We start from the raw sequence: 22,761 nt of genomic DNA, 5'->3' as shown, positions 1-22,761 counted from the left end.
AGTTATATTCTTGTATATAGGGGAGTATTATAGTAGTTATATTCTTGTATATAGGGGGCAGTATTATAGTAGTTATATTCTTGTATATAGGAGCAGTATTATAGTAGTTATATTCTTGTATATAGGGGCAGTATTATAGTAGTTATATTCTTGTATACAGGGGCAGTATTATAGTAGTTACATTCTTGTATATAGGAGCAGTATTATAGTAGTTATATTCTTGTATATAGGAGCAGTATTATAGTAGTTATATTCTTGTATATAGGGGCAGTATTATAGTAGTTATATTCTTATATATAGGGGGCAGTATTATAGTAGTTTTATTCTTGTATATAGGGGCAGTATTATAGTAGTTATATTCTTGTATATAGGAGCAGTATTATAGTAGTTATATTCTTGTATATAGGGGCAGTATTATAGTAGTTATATTCTTGTATATAGGAGCAGTATTATAATAGTTATATTCTTGTATATAGGGGGCAGTATTATAATAGTTATATTCTTGTATATAGGGGGCAGTATTATAGTAGTTATATTCTTGTGTATATAGGAGCAGTATTATAGTAGTTATATTCTTGTATATAGGGGCAGTATTATAGTAGTTATATTCTTGTATATAGGGAGCAATATTATAGTAGTTATATTCTTGTATATAGGAGCAGTATTATAGTAGTTATATTCTTGTATATAGGGGGCAGTATTATAGTAGTTATATTCTTGTATATAGGAGGCCGTATTATAGCAGTTATATTCTTGTATATAGGGGGCAGTATTATAGTAGTTATATTCTTGTATATAGGGAGCAGTATTATAGTAGTTATATTCTTGTATATAGGAGCAGTATTATAGTAGTTACATTCTTGTATATAGGAGCAGTATTATAGTAGTTATATTCTTGTATATAGGAGCAGTATTATAGTAGTTATATTCTTGCATATAGGGGGCAGTATTATAGTAGTTATATTCTTGTATATAGGAGCAGTATTATAGTAGTTATATTCTTGTATATAGGGGGCAGTATTATAGTAGTTATATTCTTGTATTTAGGAGGCCGTATTATAGAAGTTATATTCTTGTATATAGGGGGCAGTATTATAGTAGTTATATTCTTGTATATAGGGAGCAGTATTATAGTAGTTATATTCTTGTATATAGGGAGCAGTATTATAGTAGTTATATTCTTGTATATAGGGGGCAGTATTATAGTAGTTATATTCTTGTATATAGGAGCAGTATTATAGTAGTTATATTCTTGTATATAGGGGGCAGTATTATAGTAGTTATATTCTTGTATATAGGAGGCAGTATTATAGTAGTTATATTCTTGTATATAGGAGCAGTATTATAGTAGTTATATTCTTGTATATAGGAGCAGTATTATAGTAGTTATATTCTTGTATATAGGGGCAGTATTATAGTAGTTATATTCTTGTATATAGGTGGCAGTATTATAGTAGTTATATTCTTGTATACAGGAGCAGTAGTTATAGTAGTTACATTCTTGTATATAGGGGCAGTATTATAGTAGTTATATTCTTGTATATAGGGAGCAGTATTATAGTAGTTATATTCTTGTATATAGGAGCAGTATTATAGAAGTTATATTCTTGTATATAGGGGGCAGTATTATAGTAGCTATATTCTTGTATATAGGGGCAGTATTATAGTAGTTATATTCTTGTATATAGGGGGCAGTATTATAGTAGTTATATTCTTGTATATAGGAGCAGTATTATAGTAGTTATATTCTTGTATATAGGGGCAGTATTATAGTAGTTATATTCTTGTATATAGGAGCAGTATTATAGTAGTTATATTCTTGTATATAGGGGGCAGTATTATAGTAGTTATATTCTTGTGTATATAGGAGCAGTATTATAGTAGTTATATTCTTGTATATAGGGGCAGTATTATAGTAGTTATATTCTTGTATATAGGGAGCAATATTATAGTAGTTATATTCTTGCATATAGGGGGCAGTATTATAGTAGTTATATTCTTGTATATAGGAGCAGTATTATAGTAGTTATATTCTTGTATATAGGGGGCAGTATTATAGTAGTTATATTCTTGTATATAGGAGGCCGTATTATAGAAGTTATATTCTTGTATATAGGGGGCAGTATTATAGTAGTTATATTCTCGTATATAGGGAGCAGTATTATAGTAGTTATATTCTTGTATATAGGAGCAGTATTATAGTAGTTATATTCTTGTATATAGGAGCAGTATTCTAGTAGTTATATTCTTGTATATAGGAGCAGTATTATAGTAGTTATATTCTTGTATATAGGAGCAGTATTATAGGAGTTATATTCTTGTATATAGGGGGCAGTATTATAGTAGTTATATTCTTGTATATAGGAGCAGTATTATAGTAGTTATATTCTTGTATATAGGAGCAGTATTCTAGAAGATATATTCTTGTATATAGGAGCAGTATTATAGTAGTTATATTCTTGTATATAGGGGGCAGTATTATAGTAGTTATATTCTTGTATATAGTGGGCAGTATTATAGTAGTTATATTCTTGTATATAGGGGGCAGTATTATAATAGTTATATTCTTGTATATAGGAGCAGTATTATAGTAGTTATATTCTTGTATATAGGGGTAGTATAATAGTAGTTATATTCTTGTATATAGGGGGCAGTATTATAATAGTTATATTCTTGTATATAGGTGCAGTATTATAGTAGTTATATTCTTGTATATAGGGGCAGTATTATAGTAGTTATATTCTTGTATATAAGGAGCGGTATTATAGTAGTTATATTCTTGTATATAGGGGGCAGTATTATAGTAATTATATTCTTGTATATAGGATGCAGTATTATAGTAGTTATATTCTTGTATATTGGGGGCAGTATTATAGTAGTTACATTCTTGTATATAGGAGCAGTATTATAGTAGTTATATTCTTGTATATAGGGAGCAGTATTATAGTAGTTATATTCTTGTATATAGGGGGCAGTATTATAGTAGTTATATTCTTGTATATAGGGGGCAGTATTATAGTAGTTATATTCTTGTATATAGGGGGCAGTATTATAGTAGTTATATTCTTGTATATAGGGGGCAGTATTATAATAGTTATATTCTTGTATATAGGAGCAGTATGATAGTAGTTATATTCTTGTATATAGGGGGCAGTATTATAGTAGTTATATTCTTGTATATAGGGGGCAGTATTATAGTAGTTATATTCCTGTATATAGGGGGCAGTATTATAGTAGTTATATTCTTGTATATAGGGGGCAGTATTATAATAGTTATATTATTGTATATAGGAGCAGTATTATAGTCGTTATATTCTTGTATATAGGGGGCAGTATTATAGTAGTTATATTCTTGTATATAGGGGGCAGTATTATAGTAGTTATATTCTTGTATATAGGGGGCAGTATTATAGTAGTTATATTCTTGTATATAGGGGGCAGTATTATAATAGTTATATTCTTGTATATAGGAGCAGTATTATAGTAGTAATATTCTTGTATATAGGGGGCAGTATTATAGTAGTTATATTCTTGTATCTAGGGGGCAGTATTATAATAGTTATATTCTTGTATATAGGAGCAGTATTATAGTAGTTATATTCTTGCATATATGGGCAGTATTATAGTAGTTATATTCTTGTATATAGGAGCAGTATTATAGTAGTTATATTCTTGTATATAGGAGGCAGTATTATAGTAGTTATATTCTTGTATATAGGGGGCAGTATTATAGTAGTTATATTCTTGTATATAGGAGCAGTATTATAGTAGTTATATTCTTGTATATAGGAGCAGTATTATAGTAGTTATATTCTTGTATATAAGAGGCAGTATTATAGTAGTTATATTCTTGTATATAGGAGTAGTATTATAGTAGTTATATTCTTGTGTATTGGAGCAGTATTATAGTAGTTATATTCTTGTATATAGGAGCAGTATTATAGTAGTTATATTCTTGTATATAGGGGGCAGTATTATAGTAGTTATATTCTTGTATATTGGAGCAGTATTATAGTAGTTATATTCTTGTATATCGGGGGCAGTATTATAGTCGTTATATTCTTGTATATAGGAGGCAGTATTATAGTAGTTATATTCTTGTATATAGGGGCAGTATTATAATAGTTATATTCTTGTATATAGGAGCAGTATTATAGTAGTTATATTCTTGTATATAGGAGGCAGTATTATAGTAGTTATATTCTTGTATATAGGGGGCAGTATTATAGTAGTTATATTCTTGTATATAGGAGCAGTATTATAGTAGTTATATTCTTGTATATAGGAGCAGTATTATAGTAGTTATATTCTTGTATATAAGAGGCAGTATTATAGTAGTTATATTCTTGTATATAGGAGTAGTATTATAGTAGTTATATTCTTGTGTATTGGAGCAGTATTATAGTAGTTATATTCTTGTATATAGGAGCAGTATTATAGTAGTTATATTCTTGTATATAGGGGGCAGTATTATAGTAGTTATATTCTTGTATATTGGAGCAGTATTATAGTAGTTATATTCTTGTATATCGGGGGCAGTATTATAGTCGTTATATTCTTGTATATAGGAGGCAGTATTATAGTAGTTATATTCTTGTATATAGGGGGCAGTATTATAGCAGTTATATTCTTGTATATTGGAGCAGTATTATAGTAGTTATATTCTTGTATATAGGGGGCAGTATTATAGTAGTCATATTCTTGTATATAGAAGGCAGTATTATAGTAGTTATATTCTTGTATATAGGAGGCAGTATTATAGTAGTTATATTCTTGTATATAGGGGGCAGTATTATAGCAGTTATATTCTTGTATATTGGAGCAGTATTATAGTAGTTATATTCTTGTATATAGGGGGCAGTATTATAGTAGTTATATTCTTGTATATAGGAGCAGTATTATAGTAGTTATATTCTTGTATATAGGGGGCAGTATTATAGTAGTTATATTTTTGTATATAGTGGCAGTATTATAGTAGTTATATTCTTGTATATAGGGGGCAGTATTATAGTAGTTATATTCTTGTATATGGGGCAGTATTATAGTAGTTATATTCCTGTATATAGGGGGTAGTATTATAGTAGTTATATTCTTGTATATAGGGAGCAGTATTATAGTAGTTATATTCTTGTATATAGGGGGCAGTATTATAGTAGTTATATTCTTGTATATAGGAGCAGTATTATAGTAGTTATATTCTTGTATATAGGAGGCAGTATTATAGTAGTTATATTCTTGTATATAGGGGCAGTATTATAGTAGTTATATTCTTGTATATAGGGGCAGTATTATAATAGTTATATTCTTGTATAAATTGGGTAGTGTTATTAGTAGCTGCTGTACTTTAGATTAATCAGCTCAGTTTTTAAGGAGGGCTTGAAAAGTGATAAAGGAAATGTGTTCTGAGCGATTGTCACTTTCCTTCCACCATACAAAGTGAATTACTTATCTGGGAGCAATAATAAAGGAATAAGTTAAGATGAGAGGAACATGTAGAATAAAATATAATAAAATCTAGTAAATTTGACATAATTGTGGATTATGGGCGGGTTCACACATAGCGGAATTTCACTTAAATTCCGCTGCGGACACTCCGCAGCGTTAATCCGCAGCGGAGCCGTTTCTCCATTGACTTTCACTTTAATTTAGCAGTGTTCGTTTACACGATGCGTACAATTCCGCTGCGGAGCATAGGCTGCGGAGCGGAATTTGGTGTCCGCAGCATGCTCTGTCTGTTGCGGAGCAGTGGCGGACTCATGGCGGAATTTCTCCATTGACTTCAATGGAGATTCAAAGTTCCGCAATGAAGTCCGCAGCTGTCATGCACATGTCATGTGTGCTGCGGATGCGTCTTGCTTTTTTAACTTGACATTTCTTCATTCTGGCTGGACCTATGTATTTCTAGGTCTACAGCCAGACTGAGGAAGTCAATGGGGCTCCCGTAATGACGGGAGCGTTGCTAGGAGACGTCAGTAAATAGTCACTGTCCAGGGTGCTGAAAGAGTTAAGCGATCGGCAGTAACTGTTTCTGCACCCGGGACAGTGACTACCGATCTCAATATACATGTATCTGTAAAAAAACATATAAGTTCATACTTACCGAGAACTCCCTGGGTCTGTCTCCAGTCCGGCCTCCCAGGATGACGATTCAGTGTAAGTGACGGCTGCAGCCAATCACAGGCCAAGCACAGGCTGCAGCGGTCACATGGACTGGCGCGTCATCCAGGGAGGTCGGGCTGGATGCCGAAAGAGGGACGCGTCACCAAGACAACGGCCGGTAAGTATGAAAGTCGTTTACTTTCACTAGGGAAAGTGCTGTCCCTTCTCTCTATCCTGCACTGATAGGGAGAAGGGAAGCACTTTTCCCGCAGTCCGCAGCAGCTAGTCCGCATCAATGTACTGCACATTTTGTGCAGATCCGCAGCAGAATCTGCAACGCAGATTCTGTGCGGCATGGATGCGGACAGTTGCGGAGGAATTCCGCCATGTGTGGTCATGCCCTAATTCTTTTTTTTTTGACCCCGTCGCTGAATTATCGCCTGATGTTTTTAGCCGCCATGATAACAGTGTGATAATTATGTCAGTACATGTTCCAGGCTTGTGCGGCGCAGTGAAGTCACCTGCAGGTCGCTTTGCGTTTGTCATTTTGTGGCTTGAAACTGTTCAGTTGTGACATCAAAACACAACTAATAAAAGTGTGGAGAAGCAAGTCATCAATTACCGGGCGGGACATGCCAGGCGGTGTCATTTATATTTCGCAAACATGTCAGTGGCAGTGCCGGGTCAGTGCCCAGGGTGCGCAGGTCTCTCCTCTCCCTGTTGAGCGCTGATTACCTCTCCATTACAGACTCTGAAGGGTTAAACATCAGTTTTGTGTTATAAGGTAACAGCTCAGCAGCTGTTGGTGGTCACACAGCTTTTCCAGACCAGAGAGGACTCCTCAAGGATTTCTATTTATATATTAAAATATATATTTTTTGGTATTTCTATGATTTTAGGTGGAGGTGCCCTTTAAATGTTGATAATATTTCGTCTGGTCTCCTGTCAGGACTGAGCATGGCCGCCAGTGACAGAACAAGCGCTTATTTCCACATAATAGAGCCAAATCATTATCCTAATAACTAGAAAACTGTGCCATGATTTTACGGATATCATTAATATTATCTTGTCACCACAACATCCCCCCGTCTGCTCCTGAAATGAAGGATTTGATGCCCGGGTGAAATATTAGCATACGTAATTACATTTGATTAATACAATTATTGCATGTAATGCTTATAGTTCACTAGTCCAGTGCAGAATGAGATTCTCTGCAGGCAGAAGTCTGTGCGCCTGGGGGTCTATACGTGCTCCATACTGTAATGTGTATGGCATCAGGGGGCAGCGCTATACTGACCACTCAGCTGCTGGGATGCAGGACTTTTAGTCTATAGGTGTCATGCATAGCTATGGGGGTACAGAGGTTCAGGTTACTTCCGGGCTCTAGAGCATGATGGGGACCAAGTGCCCCTGCTACATAACAGCACGCAGGACTGCCAATGGCTTATAACAGCTGGACACTGTCCCCTCTAAGCTGGGTATTCTGGAAATTATAGAGTTAAATATACCATACCCTGTAGACCGGTAGGTTGGGTTTACATATCGCGGTATTGTGTTGCACGGCCAAAAACAACATGCGTTTTACGTGTTGCGGTTATTGGTTTTTACAGGTGAAATGTGATTTTAACATGTTTTACCTTTATTAAATGAGTGGCCAATAACTGCATCACAAAACCGCCGCAATTCTCGGTAAAAGGCGCGCAGTTTGGATTTGGTGACCTCATCAGTGTGTTGTTTTAACTCTTTACCGTCCACAGCTTTAAGGGGAACACTGCAGTTGGGCCGCTCAGGTACAGATTTCGCATTGGGTCTTGGGATCTGCGCCTCGGCTGCCTAGTGAGTGATGTTCATATATACTGACACCAATGGATATTCAGTATCCCCCAACTATAACCAGGTCCATTCTGCACCAATAGACTCAACTTACACCCAAAAAACAGAAGATAGCGCCGCACGACGACATAAGAATAGTATTACAATCCTCATTCAATTCATAGAGCAAAAACATCAGTAATAAAAAAAGGGACAGTGGGAGAGCAAAAAGTTTCACTGGTAACAAATCCAGATATTCAAGACATGACCAGAACTAGAACTATGTACAGTAGTGTTCAAAATAATGGCCGTCCAACATCATTAACCTGATAAATCAATGTTTTTGGTAGAGTTGATAATTCTACATAGCAAATAATTGACTTGTAAGTGAAATAGAAAAACCAGAGCCAAGAATTAGGATCTGCGAGCCGCTCATTCTGAGGAATTGAATCATTCATTGAGAGGGACTTTTTCACAATAATCGCAGTGAGGAGTTAAATTGGTGACGTCCTTCATTCTGTGGGATAACAGGGGTCAGTTTTGGCCCTTATTCAAGGCCGGAGGGCGGTAAATGTCGCACATGTTGGTAATAGGACATTTCCTCCTGAAATACTGGGGAACTTGGATCGTTCCAGACATTGTTGTCATGAAAAACAAAACTTTGATTAAAAAGTTGATTGGAGAGGGAAAGTCAAAGAGAAGTCCAGCAAATTATCGGCTGCTCCGCTAAAATGATCTCAAATGCCTTGAAGTGGCGACCAAAACCTGAAAGACGCGGAAGGAAGCGGAAAACTACTGTTCAAATGGATGGAGGAATATTCAAAATGGCAACGGCTCAAGATCAAAGATCTGAAGTTACCACTGAATACAAGACACAGTACACTGTGAAAACAGTAAAGCGAGGTGCTGCAAAAATTGTATGGGGATGTTTCTCATACCTGGTGTTGGGACTATTTATTGCATACAAGGGATCATGGATCATTTTGAATATGTCCAAATACTTGAGGAGATCATGTTGCCCTATGCCGAAGAAGAAATGCCCTTGAAATGGCCCAAAACACAGCAGAAAACGAACAACATCTTGGTTACAGACAAACGAGATTGAGGTAACGGAGTGTCAGCCCAACCCCCGACCTCAATCCCATAGAGAACTTGTGGGGTGACCTCAAAAATGCTGTTTCTGAGGCAAAACCCAAAAATGCAGAACCGTGAAATATCGTCCAATCTTCCATCTACCTGTTCAGAGGGGTCAGAAGATGGTCGACAATGGTGAGGCCACCAAATATTAGTTCAGTAAAGTGAAATTTGACATTTTTTCAGTTTATACATTTTTGAGTTTTTAAAGAAACCGGCGCTGCATTTTCTGAACAGCCTAATATTCCTTTTTCTTTACTTTCTGTAAAGGATTAATACAAACTTTTGAAATGTTCTTATTGTGGTGATTTGGAAGTGAATGTGTCGGATTTCCTGAGCATTCAGGCAAATAAAAGTTATTAGAACGACTTTGCGCTTTATTTGCTTTTTTAAACTCACTGCTATTTCTTTGAACTCTACTACACGTGTCCCAATAGAAGACGATATAAATGTAGAAGACCCAAAAAGGAACAGCACAACATCAAAAGTCTAAAGTAAAAGTGCAAATACAAGTACCAAACACCAAGGGGCGCCAGGCTCACCCACCACACCGCATTATGCCAACATCTGTAGTTGATGGCTGGAAAGTCATGCAACTAACTCTGGTCATGAGTGGAATATGGGATTTCTGTAGCGGTGACAATGATCGCTCACCCACTGCTCTGACTCATATTTATTTTTGATGTTTTTAATCTAAGAGGCATTGTTCACATCTGTGCTATGAACTCTGTCATGGGAGCAGAAAACTGGAATCCATTGCTGTGACGGATCCGTCCAATGATGGACACCAATGGACCCAATTATCTTTAAAGCGTTCCGTCGGGTTTCGGCATGCTGTTCTATGTTTTTTTCATTTTTAATGGAATCTGTGTTGGCAGCTCCAGCGCAGATGTGAACACAACCTGAATGAAATAAAGATTTTAATACTGCTCTAATGTCGTGGTCCAGCACTATCTTTTATTTTTTCAGGTGTTGGATATTTATATAAAGATACAGATATATGGCCTGTGATAAATACATGTATATACAGATAATAAATAGCGCTGCAGAATATATATATGTGATTATAGAAGATTATGATGTATATACTACATGTAGGTATGTTATATGCAGATATAAGCGCAGAGATATCGCACTGGAGCGCTGAACACCACTTCTCTATAAGGGGAGAGTTGGTATTATCACATTATCACATTGAGATTTTCACCTGCTTATTTCAGTGGGACTGGTCAACTATCTAATGTGTATAGGGGTGTACCGACTCTCCTCCGACCACAGATTAAATCCAACATGCCCGAGCCTTTGTTGCCACTGGAGATAAGCTGCTGCCAGAGGTGTCTGGAGGGGAACAGAGGAGTCTGGAGGGGGACAGAAGAGTCTGGAGAACGACAGTGGTGTCTGGAGGGGTTGAGGGGACAGAGGTTTCTGAAGGACAGAAGGGTCTAGAGGGGCAGAGGGTTCTGGAGAAAACATATGAGTCTGGAGAGGACAGGGAAATCTGGGGGGACAGAGGGGTCTAGAGGAGTCTGATGGGGACAGAGGAGTCTGGAGGAGGAGAGAGGTGTCTTGAGGAGGGCAGAGGAGATTGGAGGGAGATAGAGGAATCTACAGGGGGAAAGAGGAATCTGGGAGCAGAGGGGTCTGGAGGGAACAGAGGAGTCTGGAGGGAGGCAGATGGGTTTGTAGGAGACGGGTCTGAAGGGAACAAAGGAGTCTGGAGAGGACAGAGGAATCGGGGGCAGAGGGGTCTAGAGGAGACATAGGAGTCTGATGGGGACAGAGGAGTGTGGAGGAGGTGAGTGGAGCCTGGAGGGGGGCAGAGGTGTCTGGAGGAGGGAAGAGGGGTCTGGAGGAGGACAGAGGAGACTGGAGGGGGACAGAGGAATCTGAAGGGGGACAGGAATCTGGGGGGCAGAGGGGTCTAGAGGGGACAGAGGAGTCTTGAGAGGACAGAGGTGTCTGGAGGAGAGAGGAGTCTGGAGGAGAGCAGAGGAGTCTGGAGGGGGACAGAGGAGTCTATGGGGGAAAGGGGGTCCCGAAGGGGACAGAGGTGTCTGGAGGGGACAGAGGAGTCTGGAGGAGGACAGAGGGGTCTGGAGCGGACATGAGTCTGGAGAGGACAGAGGAGTCTGGAGGGGACAGACGAGTCTGGAGAAGGACAGAGGGGACTGGAGGGGACAGGAATCTTGAGGGGACAGAGGAGTCTGGAGAAGGACAGAGGGGTATGGAGGGGAACAGAAGGGTCTAGAGGGTCAGATGGGTCTGGAGGAGATATGTGAGTCTGGAGAGGACAGAGGAATCTGGGGGGCAGAGGAGTCTGATGGGGACAGAGGAGTCTGAGAGGAGAGATTAGTCTGGAGGGGCAGAGGGATCTGGAGGAGGGCAGAGTGGTCAGGAGAAGGACAGAGGGGTCTGGAGGAGGACAGGGGTCTGGAGGAGGACAGAGGTGTCAGGAGGGGACAGAGGTTTCCCGAGCAGGACAGAGGGGTTTGGAGGGGAACAGAAGGGTCTAGAGGAGCAGAGGGGTCTGGATGAAACATGAGTCTGGAGAGGACAGAGGAATCTGGTGGGCAGAGGGGTCTAGAGGAGACAGAGGAATCTGATGGGGATACAGGAGTCTGGAGGAGGAGAGAGGAGCCTGGAGGGGGGCAGAGGGGTCCGGAGGTGTACAGAGGAGACTGGAGAAGGACATAGGGGTCTGGAGGGGAATAGAAGGGTCTAGGGGGTCAGTTGGGTCTGGAGGAGATATATGAGTCTGGAGAGGACAGAGGAATCTGGGGGGCAGAGGAGTCTGATGGGGATAGAGGAGTCTGAGAGGAGAGATTAGTCTGGAGGGGCAGAGGGATCTGGAGGAGGGCAGAGTGGTCAGGAGAAGGACAGAGTGGTCTGGAGGAGAACAGAGGTGTCAGGAGGGGACAGAGGTTTCCCGAGCAGGACAGAGGGGTTTGGAGGGGAACAGAAGGGTCTGGAGGAGACATGAGTCTGGAAAGGAAAGAGGAATCAGGTGGGCAGAGGGGTCTAGAGGAGACAGAGGAATCTGATGGGGATACAGGAGTCTGGAGGAGGAGAGACGAGTCTGGAGAAGGACAGAGGGGACTGGAGGGGACAGGAATCTTGAGGGGACAGAGGAGTCTGGAGAAGGACAGAGGGGTATGGAGGGGAACAGAATGGTCTAGTGGGTCAGATGGGTCTGGAGGAGATATGTGAGTCTGGAGAGGACAGAGGAATCTGGGGGGCAGAGGAGTCTGATGGGGACAGAGGAGTCTGAGAGGAGAGATTAGTCTGGAGGGGCAGAGGGATCTGGAGGAGGGCAGAGGGGTCAGGAGAAGGACAGAGGGGTCTGGAGAAGGACAGAGGTGTCAGGAGGGGACAGAGGTTTCATGAGCAGGACAGAGGGGTTTGGAGGGGAACAGAAGGGTCTAGAGGAGCAGAGGGGTCTGGATGAAACATGAGTCTGGAGAGGACAAAGGAATCTGGTGGGCAGAGAGGTCTAGAGGAGACAGAGGAATCTGATGGGGATACAGGAGTCTGGAGGAGGAGAGAGGAGCCTGGAGGGGGGCAGAGGGGTCCGGAGGTGTACAGAGGAGACTGGAGAAGGACATAGGGGTCTGGAGGGGAATAGAAGGGTCTAGGGGGTCAGTTGGGTCTGGAGGAGATATATGAGTCTGGAGAGGACAGAGGAATCTGGGGGGCAGAGGAGTCTGATGGGGATAGAGGAGTCTGAGAGGAGAGATTAGTCTGGAGGGGCAGAGGGATCTGGAGGAGGGCAGAGTGGTCAGGAGAAGGACAGAGGGGTCTGGAGGAGGACAGAGGTGTCAGGAGGGGACAGAGGTTTCCCGAGCAGGACAGAGGGGTTTGGAGGGGAACAGAAGGGTCTAGAGGAGCAGAGGGGTCTGGAGGAGACATGAGTCTGGAGAGGACAGAGGAATCTGGGGGGCAGAGGAGTCAGAGGAGTCTGATGGGGACAGAGGAGACTGAGAGGAGAGATGAGTCTGGAGGGGGCAGAGGGATCTGGAGGAGGGCAGAGGGGTCAGGAGAAAGACAGAGGGGTCTGTGGGAGGACAGAGGTGTCAGGAGGGGACAGAGGTTTCCCGAGCAGGACAGAGGGGTTTGGAGGGGAACAGAAGGGTCTGGAGGAGACATGAGTCTGGAAAGGACAGAGGAATCAGATGGGCAGAGGGGTCTAGAGGAGACAGAGAAATCTGATGGGGATACAGGAGTCTGGAGGAGGAGAGAGGAGCCTGGAGGAGGGCAGAGGGGTCTGGAGGTGGACAGAGGAGACTGGAGGGGGACAGAGGAATCTGGAGGGGGACAGAGGAATCTGGGGGGCAGTGAGGTCTGGAGGAGACAGAGGTGTCTTGAGGGGACAAGTGCCTAGAGGAGGGAGGAGTCTGGAGCAGGGCAGAGGAGTCTGGAGGGGGCAAAGGGGTCTGGAAGGTGACAGGAGTCTGAGGGGACAGAGGAGTCTGGAGGAGGACAAGGTCTGGAGGGGATAGGAGTCTGGAGGGGACAGAGGAGTCTGGAGGGCACAGAGGAGTCTGGAGGGGACAGAGGAGTCTGGAAGGCACAGAGGAGTCTGAAAAAGGACAGGGGTTTGGAGGAGGAGAGAGGGGACAGGGGTTTGGAGGAGGATAGAGGGGTCTGGAGGAGGACAGAGGGGTTTGGTGGGGACAGAGGAGCCTGGAGGAGGACAGAGGAGACTGGAGGGAGACAGAGGAGACTGGAGGGGCACAGAGGAATCTGGAGGGGGACAGGAATCTGGGGGGGCAGTGGGGTGTGGAGGTGACACAGGAGTCTTGAGAGGACAGAGGTGTCTAGAGAGAGGAGTCTGAAGGGGGAAAGAGGAGTCTGGAGGGGGCAAAGGGGTCTGAAAGGGGACAGAGGAGCGTGGAGGGGACAGAGGTGTCTGGAGGGGACAGAGGTGTCTGGAGGAGGACAGAGGAGTCTGGAGGAGGACAGAGGAGTCTGGAGGATGACAGAGGAGTCTGGAGGAGGACAGAGTGGTCCAGAGGGGACAGGAGTCTGGAGGGGACAGAGGAGTTTGGAGAAGGACAGAGGGGTCTGGAGGAGGACAGAGGGGTCCTGAGGGGACAGAGGGGTCTGGAGAAGGACACAGGAGTCTGGAATGGGACAGAGGGGTCTGGAAGGGGATAGAGGAGTCTGGAGGGGGCAGAGGAGTCAAGGTGACAGAGGGGTCTGGTTGAGGACAGAGGGGTCTGGAGGGGACAGAGGAGTCTAGCAGCGCCTTATTCCCCTCTCTCCGTTGGAAACACCTGCATCTGAGCAGAGCATGCATGTATATGGAGGAGTCGGGAGGAATAGCTGTTGTTGGCACAAGCTAGCTAAATTGTATGGGCAGTTCCTGTTCCAGGTAAATAACTGAATGGGGGCAATAGCCCCTCTGCCACATAGAAGCCCAGCAGAACTATAACACATGACAGTTCAGGCCTGACTACACAAGTGCAGGACATATACCGCAGATGCCATCTGATAACAGGCCGCACAGTTTTAAAAATAAATTATGTTGGGTAATTGACGATCACAAAGCCGAATGAGATGTGGAAACCTGTGGCTTACAATACAAAGACTCCGGACTTTGTTCATCCACAGAGGACGCAGCGATGAGACGCGCGCAGCGGGCACCGGCGGCGGCTGTAACACAATTACACAGAGATGTGACAATTTAACTGCAAAGAAATGTTGGGGAAAACATGTCATTAAGGCGCTGACAGATACGAGTCTAATGCAAGAAGCATTTACATTCACATCGATCAAAGACACAATCTTTTAACCCCTGCATTCCTGCAACTGACCCAATTGCTCAAAATTTCTGCCATTTCCTGCAGAAAAAAAAGTTTGGAGGTTTCTTGATGACAAAAGATTCTAAACAGAATGATGAGAATAACGATCATTATTATTACTATTGTTACTCTGGTTCTATTATCTGACTTTTAAAGGAGCTACAGGTGTTGTATAGGATTAGAAATACAGGACTACTGTCTTCCGGAAACAGCGGCACATCTGGCCTTGGCTTGTGTCCAGTATTTTAACTCAGTATCACTGATCTTCAATACCACAGAGAACCTGTGGACAGGTGTGACGCTGTTTCTGGGAGACAGAAGTCATGTATTTCTAATCCTGGACAACACCTTTACCACGTATGGGGCACTTTGTGCCTCTTGCCTCGATAATGTCAGAAAAGAGGTAAATCTTCATTGAGGCCTCACTAGCTCATGGCCGACTCCACAAGGAAATGACTTACTACACAATCCCCATTAAACAACTGTCTGGGCATGGCCGTGTGGTGATGTTTTCCACTGATGATGGGCGTGCTACCCAGGTTCATCCACATCACAATTTTGGTTTTTTTCGAGGCACAGATAAAAATTCATGGAGGTGTAATACGGGGGGCTAAACATGGATATTGTTACAGATATTACAATCAATGTTCCCTCTAAGTCTTGGCAGCTCCTGAACGGGGCAGTCAGGGAGCAGGACAAGTCGCCATCAATGGATAGGGGGGGGGGGGGATCTGATGACCAAAAGTAATTCCCCCAGTAAACACTAGTATAGCGACTAAATAAGAGAATAAGAAAACGTATTTGAAATCCAGCAGTAAAATAGACGACACCAATTATAGGCATCAATGAAAGAATTACACCACTGTCCCTGTAGATAGCGCCACACAGACCCCATGTAGATAGCGTCACACCCGCTCCCTGTAGATAGCGCCACACAGACCCCCCCAGGAGATAGAGCCACACACAGCCCTCCACCTCTTGTATATAGTGCCACACAGCCCCCTCTTGTATATAGTGCCACACAGCCCCCCTGGTACATAGAGCCACACAGCCCCCCTCTTGTATATAGTGCCACACAGCCCCCCTCTTGTATAAAGTGCCACACGGCCCCCTTGTATATAGTGCCACAAAGCCCCCTCTTGTATATATTGCCACACAGCACCCCCTGTATATAGTGCCACACATCCCCCTTGTATACAGTGCCACACAGCCCCCTGATATATAGTGCCACACAGCCCTCACTTGTACATAGTGCCACACAGCTTCCCCCTCTTGTATATAGTGCCACACAGCCCCCATTCTATATAGTGCCACAAAGCCCCCTATTGTATATAGTGCCACACAGCCCCCCTTGTATATAGTGCCACACAGCTCCCTCTTGTATATAGTGCCACACAGCCCCCATTCTATATAGTGCCACAAAGCCCCCTCTTGTATATAGTGCCACACAGCACCCCTGTATATAGTGAGACACAGCCCCCCTTGGATATACTGACACATAGCCCCCCTTTGTATATAGGGTCACACAGCCCCCCGGTATATAGTGCCACACAGCCCACCATCTTGTATACAGTGCCACACAGCCCCCTTGTATATAGTGCCACACAGTCCCCCTTGTATATAGTGCCACACAGCCCACCTTGTACATAGTGCCACACAGCCCTCCTTATACACAGTGCCACACAGCCCCCCTTTTGCATATTGTGCCACACAGCCCCCCATCTTGTATACTGTGCCACACAGCCCCCTTGTATATAGTGCCACACAGCACCCTTGTATATAGTACCACACAGCCCCCCTTGTGTATAGTGCCACACATACCCCCTCGTATATAGTGGCACACAGCCCACTTTTGTATATAGTGCCACACAGCCCCCCTTGTATACAGTGCCACACAGACCCCCTCTTGTATATAATGCCACACAGCCCCCGGTATATAGTGCCACACAGCCCCCCCCCTTGTACATAGTGCCACACAGCTTCTTATATATAGTGCCAAACAGCCCCTTCTATATAGTGGCATACAGCCCCCTTGAATATAGTGCCACACATACCCCCTCGTATATAGTGGAACACAGCCCACTTTTGTATAGAGTGCCACACACCCCCCTTGTATACAGTGCCACACAGACCCCCTCTTGTATATAATGCCACACAGCCCCCGGTATATAGTGCCACACAGCCCCCCCTTGTACATAGTGGCATACAGCCCCCTTGAATATAGTGCCACACATACCCCCTCATATATAGTGGCATACAGCCCCCCTTTTGTATATAGTGTCACACAGCCCCCCTTGTATACAGTGCCACACAGACCCCCTCTTGTATATAATGCCACACAGCCCCCTGTATATAGTGCCACACAGCCCCCCCCTTGTACATAGTGCCACACAGCTTCTTGTATATAGTGCCAAACAGCCCCTTCTATATAGTGGCATACAGCCCCCTTGAATATAGTGCCACACATACCCCCTCATATATAGTGGCATACAGCCCCCCTTTTGTATATAGTGTCACACAGCCCCCCTTGCATACAGTGCCACACAGACCCCCTCTTGTATATAATGCAACACAGCCCCCGGTATATAGTGCCACACAGCCCCCCCTTGTACATAGTGCCACACAGCTTCTCCGTCTTGTATATAGTGCCAAACAGCCCCTTCTATATAGTGGCATACAGCCCCCTTGAATATAGTGCCACACAGCCCCCTTGCATATAGTGCTACACAGCCCCCCTTTGTATATAGTGCCACACAGCCCCCCATTGTATACAGTGCCACACAGCCCCCCTGATATATATAGTGCCACACAGCCCCCTTTGTGCATACTGCCACACAGCTCCCCTTGTATATAGCGGCACTCAGCCCCCCGTGTATACAGTGCCACACAACCGCCTTATATATAGTGCCACACAGCCTCCCTTTATAATGGTAGCACAAAGCCTCCCCTAGTATATAGTGTCACGCAGCTCCCTCTTGTACATACTGCCACACAGCCCCCCATTTGTAAATAGTGCCACACAGGCCCCCTTGTATATAGTGCCGCAAAGCCCCCCTTTATAATGGTACCACACAGCCCCCCACATATATAGTGCCACACAGACCCCTTTTGTAAATAATGCTATAAAGTTCCCCTTGTATATATTGCCACACAACCCCCCTTTGTATATAGTGCCACACAGTCCCCTCTTGTATAAAGTGCCACACTTCCCCCCTGGTATATAGTGCCACACAGCCCCCCCTTGTATATAGTGTCACACAGCCCCCCCTTGTACATACTGCCACACAGCCCCCCCTTGTATATAGTGCCACTCAGCACCCCTTGTATACAGTGCCACACAGCCCCCCTTTATAATGGTACCACACAGCCCCCCTAGTATATAGTGCCACACAGCCTCCTCTTGCATATACTGCCACACAGCCCCTGTTTGTAAATAGTGCCACACAGGCCCCCTTGTATATAGTTCCACACAGCCCCCTTTTATAATGGTACCACACAGCCCCCTAGTATATAGTGCCACACTGCCCCCTCTTGCATATACTGCCACACAGCGCCCCACTTGTAACTAGTGCCACACAGCCCCCTTGTATATAGTGCCACACAGCCACATTGTACATAGTGCCACACAGCCCCGTTATATATAGTGCCACACAACCCCCTCTGTATATAGTGCCACACAGCCCCCCTCTTCTATACAGTGCCACACAGCCCCCCTGGTACATGGTGCCACACATCCCCCCTTGTACATACTGCCATACATCCCTCTTGTATATAGTGCCACACAGCCCCCCTTGTATAGATTGCCCCACAACCCTCCTCTTGTAAATAGTGCCACACAGCCCCCTTGTATATAGTACCACACAGCCCCCATTTTGTATATAGTGCCACAGAACCCCCCTTGTATATAGTGCCACACAGCCCCCTTGTATATACTGCCACATAGCTCCCCCTTGCATATATTGCTACACTGCCCCCCTTGTATATAGTGCCACACAGCCCCCCTCTCGTAAATAGTGCCACACAGCTCCCCTTGTATATAGTGCCACACAGCACCCTTTGTACATAGTGCCACATAGCCTAACTCTCTTGTATATAGTGCTACACAGCAATCCCCCCTGTGTATTTTGCCACATAACCCCCCCCCTAGAAAAATATTGTACTTACCTTGCCCCGTTCCCGCGACGGACGGAGTACTGCACAGCCTTGCGGGCGGGATACATGCACAGACCAGTGTGATGTAGTGACCTCATCACGCCGACCTGAGCGAGGAGTCTTCCCAGTGCCTTCTTGTTAGGCCTGCAGCTTATAGTATTCATTTGTATCTGCATCCTGAGAACGCAGATACAAAGTGAATGTGGCTGTCACTAGCACCTGGGCTCCCTTCGGTACTAGCGACGCCACTGCATCCGCCTGCCGCCCGTGACAGTGAGCGGGCTTTAAAGTGAGTGAGCGGGGGGACCGTGGAAGGTGCGCAGCCGTGCACCTTATAGGGAACACTGATTATAAGGGATCGGATACATTTTTTGAAAAACAAACAAACATTGTTTATTCTTCCAGCACCAAACCTGGAGACAAACTGATTAGGGCTCATGCACCCAGAAAATTATATGGAGGTATACTATATCCCCATACGTGTCAGATTTTACGACTAAATATGGACCATGTACAGTATACACCAAGTATACATTATATTATAACTGGTATAATCCATACAACTACATATAGACCATATATACACTATGTATACACTATACTATAACTAGTATAATCCATACAACTACATATAGACCATATATACACTATGTATACACTATACTATAACTGGTATAATCCATACAACTACATATAGACCATATATACACTATGTATACACTATACTATAACTGGTATAATCCATACAACTACATATAGACCATATATACACTATGTATACACTATACTATAACTGGTATAATCCATACAACTACATATAGACCATATATACACTATGTATACACTATACTATAACTGGTATAATCCATACAACTACATATAGACCATATATACACTATGTATACACTATACTATAACTGGTATAATCCATACAACTACATATAGACCATATATACACTATGTATACATTATACTATAACTGGTATAATCCATACAACTACATATAGACCATATATACACTATGTATACACTATACTATAACTGGTATAATCCATACAACTACATATAGACCATATATACACTATGTATACACTATACTATAACTGGTATAATCCATACAACTACATATAGACCATATATACACTATGTATACACTATACTATAACTGGTATAATCCATACAACTACATATAGACCATATATACACTATGTATACACTATACTATAACTGGTATAATCCATACAACTACATATAGACCATATATACACTATAGTATAATTGCCCAATATGATCATAGTATCAGTTTGGTTATTTACCCCTGATGACAATGTATTTTCTTTTCTCTTTTTAGATCCTGATACTGTTTGAATTTTGACCCCTTTCTGTTTGCAGGCAGCAGGCGTAAGGCACGTCCCCCTCCTCCCGATCCGTCATCCCGGTAATGAGACATATAAATTGATGCTTTCTGTAACACACACAAGATCAAATCTACAAAGCTTCACAACATCCCTCTAATGTGACACAAAATTAAGAAAAACAAATGTTTAAAAGGGCCTTTCCCCAAGATTTAATATTCCCCGGCCTGGTACCAGGTCAGAATTAATCACAGAATCCCAAATCTAATTGGTAATAGGAATCCCAGATCTCGGCGTATTCTGACCCTATTACAGCTCTGCGTTATTATGACATTATTTTATATTACAGGGGAAGGTCTGGAGAAATCCTATTATAGCTCATTTTTCATGCTCTACCTGGGGTTCCCCATGGTTATATTCAGGGGCCTTGCCTGCGCCGTGTGCTTCTCCATTTTGGTCTTTCTATACGATTTATAATAATTACACCACAGACAGACTGAAAAGGAGAACAAAAACATGCGGCTTATAAAACATAAGAACAATAATTGTGATAAATGTTATTTCTGGAAAATGAAAATCCGAATACGGAGGAGCCGAGTGACGCCGCACCCGCTGCTGCCCACTTTAGACGGGATCCATAAGAATATATACGTTCCCTGCAACAGTTAATATTTACTCTATGATTGGTTACAATGTATCAATATATTTATATACTCATTATCAATCTGATAAACCAGTTTAGGCAAGACATAGTAACAAATCTACCCTCACCCCTTCATGCCCCCCATTTGGGTGCTCTGGAATCCATTGGCGATTAGCAAATTGGTGATCAGAAGAATCAGGTTGAACCATCTGGATAACAGCACCACATCAGGGTTGGTGGAGCCCCTTAGACAAAATATTTGGTTAGGGCCTTTTGCCGAGTATCACTGGCATATAATACACAGCTAATTTAAAGGGGTTGTCTAGTTTAGAAAACCTATTTTGCCTTCCCTATAATTTGGATAATTGGATCCTGTCTTGTAATCTCCTTGAAGAAAAGTGAATCTCTGCCTTTTATCATGATGCCGTTAATAAGTCCAAAATTCTGCGTTGATTAATTTTATAATAAATCTTTATAGAAATTGGAGCTAAATTTTTCTGATTTAGAGTTCCAAATCTCCTGCATAGACAAACAGTTACATAATAAATTTCTGTCTCCCTGCGGCCACCACTAGGAGAAGCTCAGGAGCTTACTGCATACTGTGTTATTATTGAGTTCAGTATACAGTCAGCTCCTAAGCTCCCCCTACTGGTGGCTGCAGGGAGACAGAATTTTTTTTTATAAATTCTTTTATTTTCATTTTCAAAACACAAAGTATACACAACACAATTGGAATAAGCCAGTGCAATACAATCAACCGGCCACTGGTCAGCTACCTGCATTACATAAGTGCATAGGATGACAAGAAAAATAGCACATCGCTCAAATCTAGAGTGAAAGAATCTCCGATATGCACCCTGAACCCGCAGCCGTGCATAGTACTCCATGGGCGAACAGGAAAACAGTAAGAGAAGGGAAGAAAAGCAGAGACACTAAGGGAAGAGAGGAAAGGGGAGGAACTAACCTGACACACTGGACCTAGGTGATAAGTCAAGAGGCCATGATGGCCTTATATTCCTCAGTGGATTGAAATCGGATCCATTCACGCCATGTTCTGAGGAAGGAGGCATGGGACCCTTTCATTGATGCCGTGAGGTCCTCCATTCTCATAGTCTCCTGAATCTTACCGAAGCACATGCCCACCGACGGGGGGCAAGATTGTCTCCACAGTGCAGGAACACATGCCCTAGCCGCGTTCACCAAATGGCGAACCACCGAGCGTCTATACGTAGACAGGGGCACCTCACACAGATGGAGCAGGAAAAGGCCCGGAGATCGTGGGAGGGGGAAATCTGTAAATTTCGAGGAAATGCGCCACACCTCGGACCAGAAATCAGTCAGGAGTGGGCAGTCCCAAAAAATATGCAATATTGTACCCACATGGTCACCACATCTCCAGTATAATGGCGAAGCCGCCGGGATCATTGCATGCAATCTGGAAGGCGCCCTATACCAACGAGACAGAATCTTGAACCCGGCCTCCTGAAATCTGCTGGCCATAGAGGATTTATGCATCATAGTGAACAGGCCCTCCTTTTGTTCAGGAGTAAATGTCAAGCCCAAGTCTTTCTCACAACTACGCAGGTAAGATGGTGGAGGCAGATTAGAGGGTGAGATCAAGAGATTATAAAGTCTGGACAACGAATGTCGAATCGTGCCCGTGCGTGTACATAGGAGTTCAAACGGGGAGCTGCCCCGCGAGTGTGCCGCTGGATGTTCTAAGGACGCCAGGAAATGTCGTAACTGGGTAACCTGCCACGCCGAG

Source organism: Rhinoderma darwinii, chromosome 7, assembly GCF_050947455.1.
Source record: "Rhinoderma darwinii isolate aRhiDar2 chromosome 7, aRhiDar2.hap1, whole genome shotgun sequence".
NCBI lineage: Eukaryota > Metazoa > Chordata > Amphibia > Anura > Rhinodermatidae > Rhinoderma > Rhinoderma darwinii.
The sequence above is the reverse complement of the archived record's forward strand: the minus strand, read 5'-3'. Positions refer to the sequence as shown.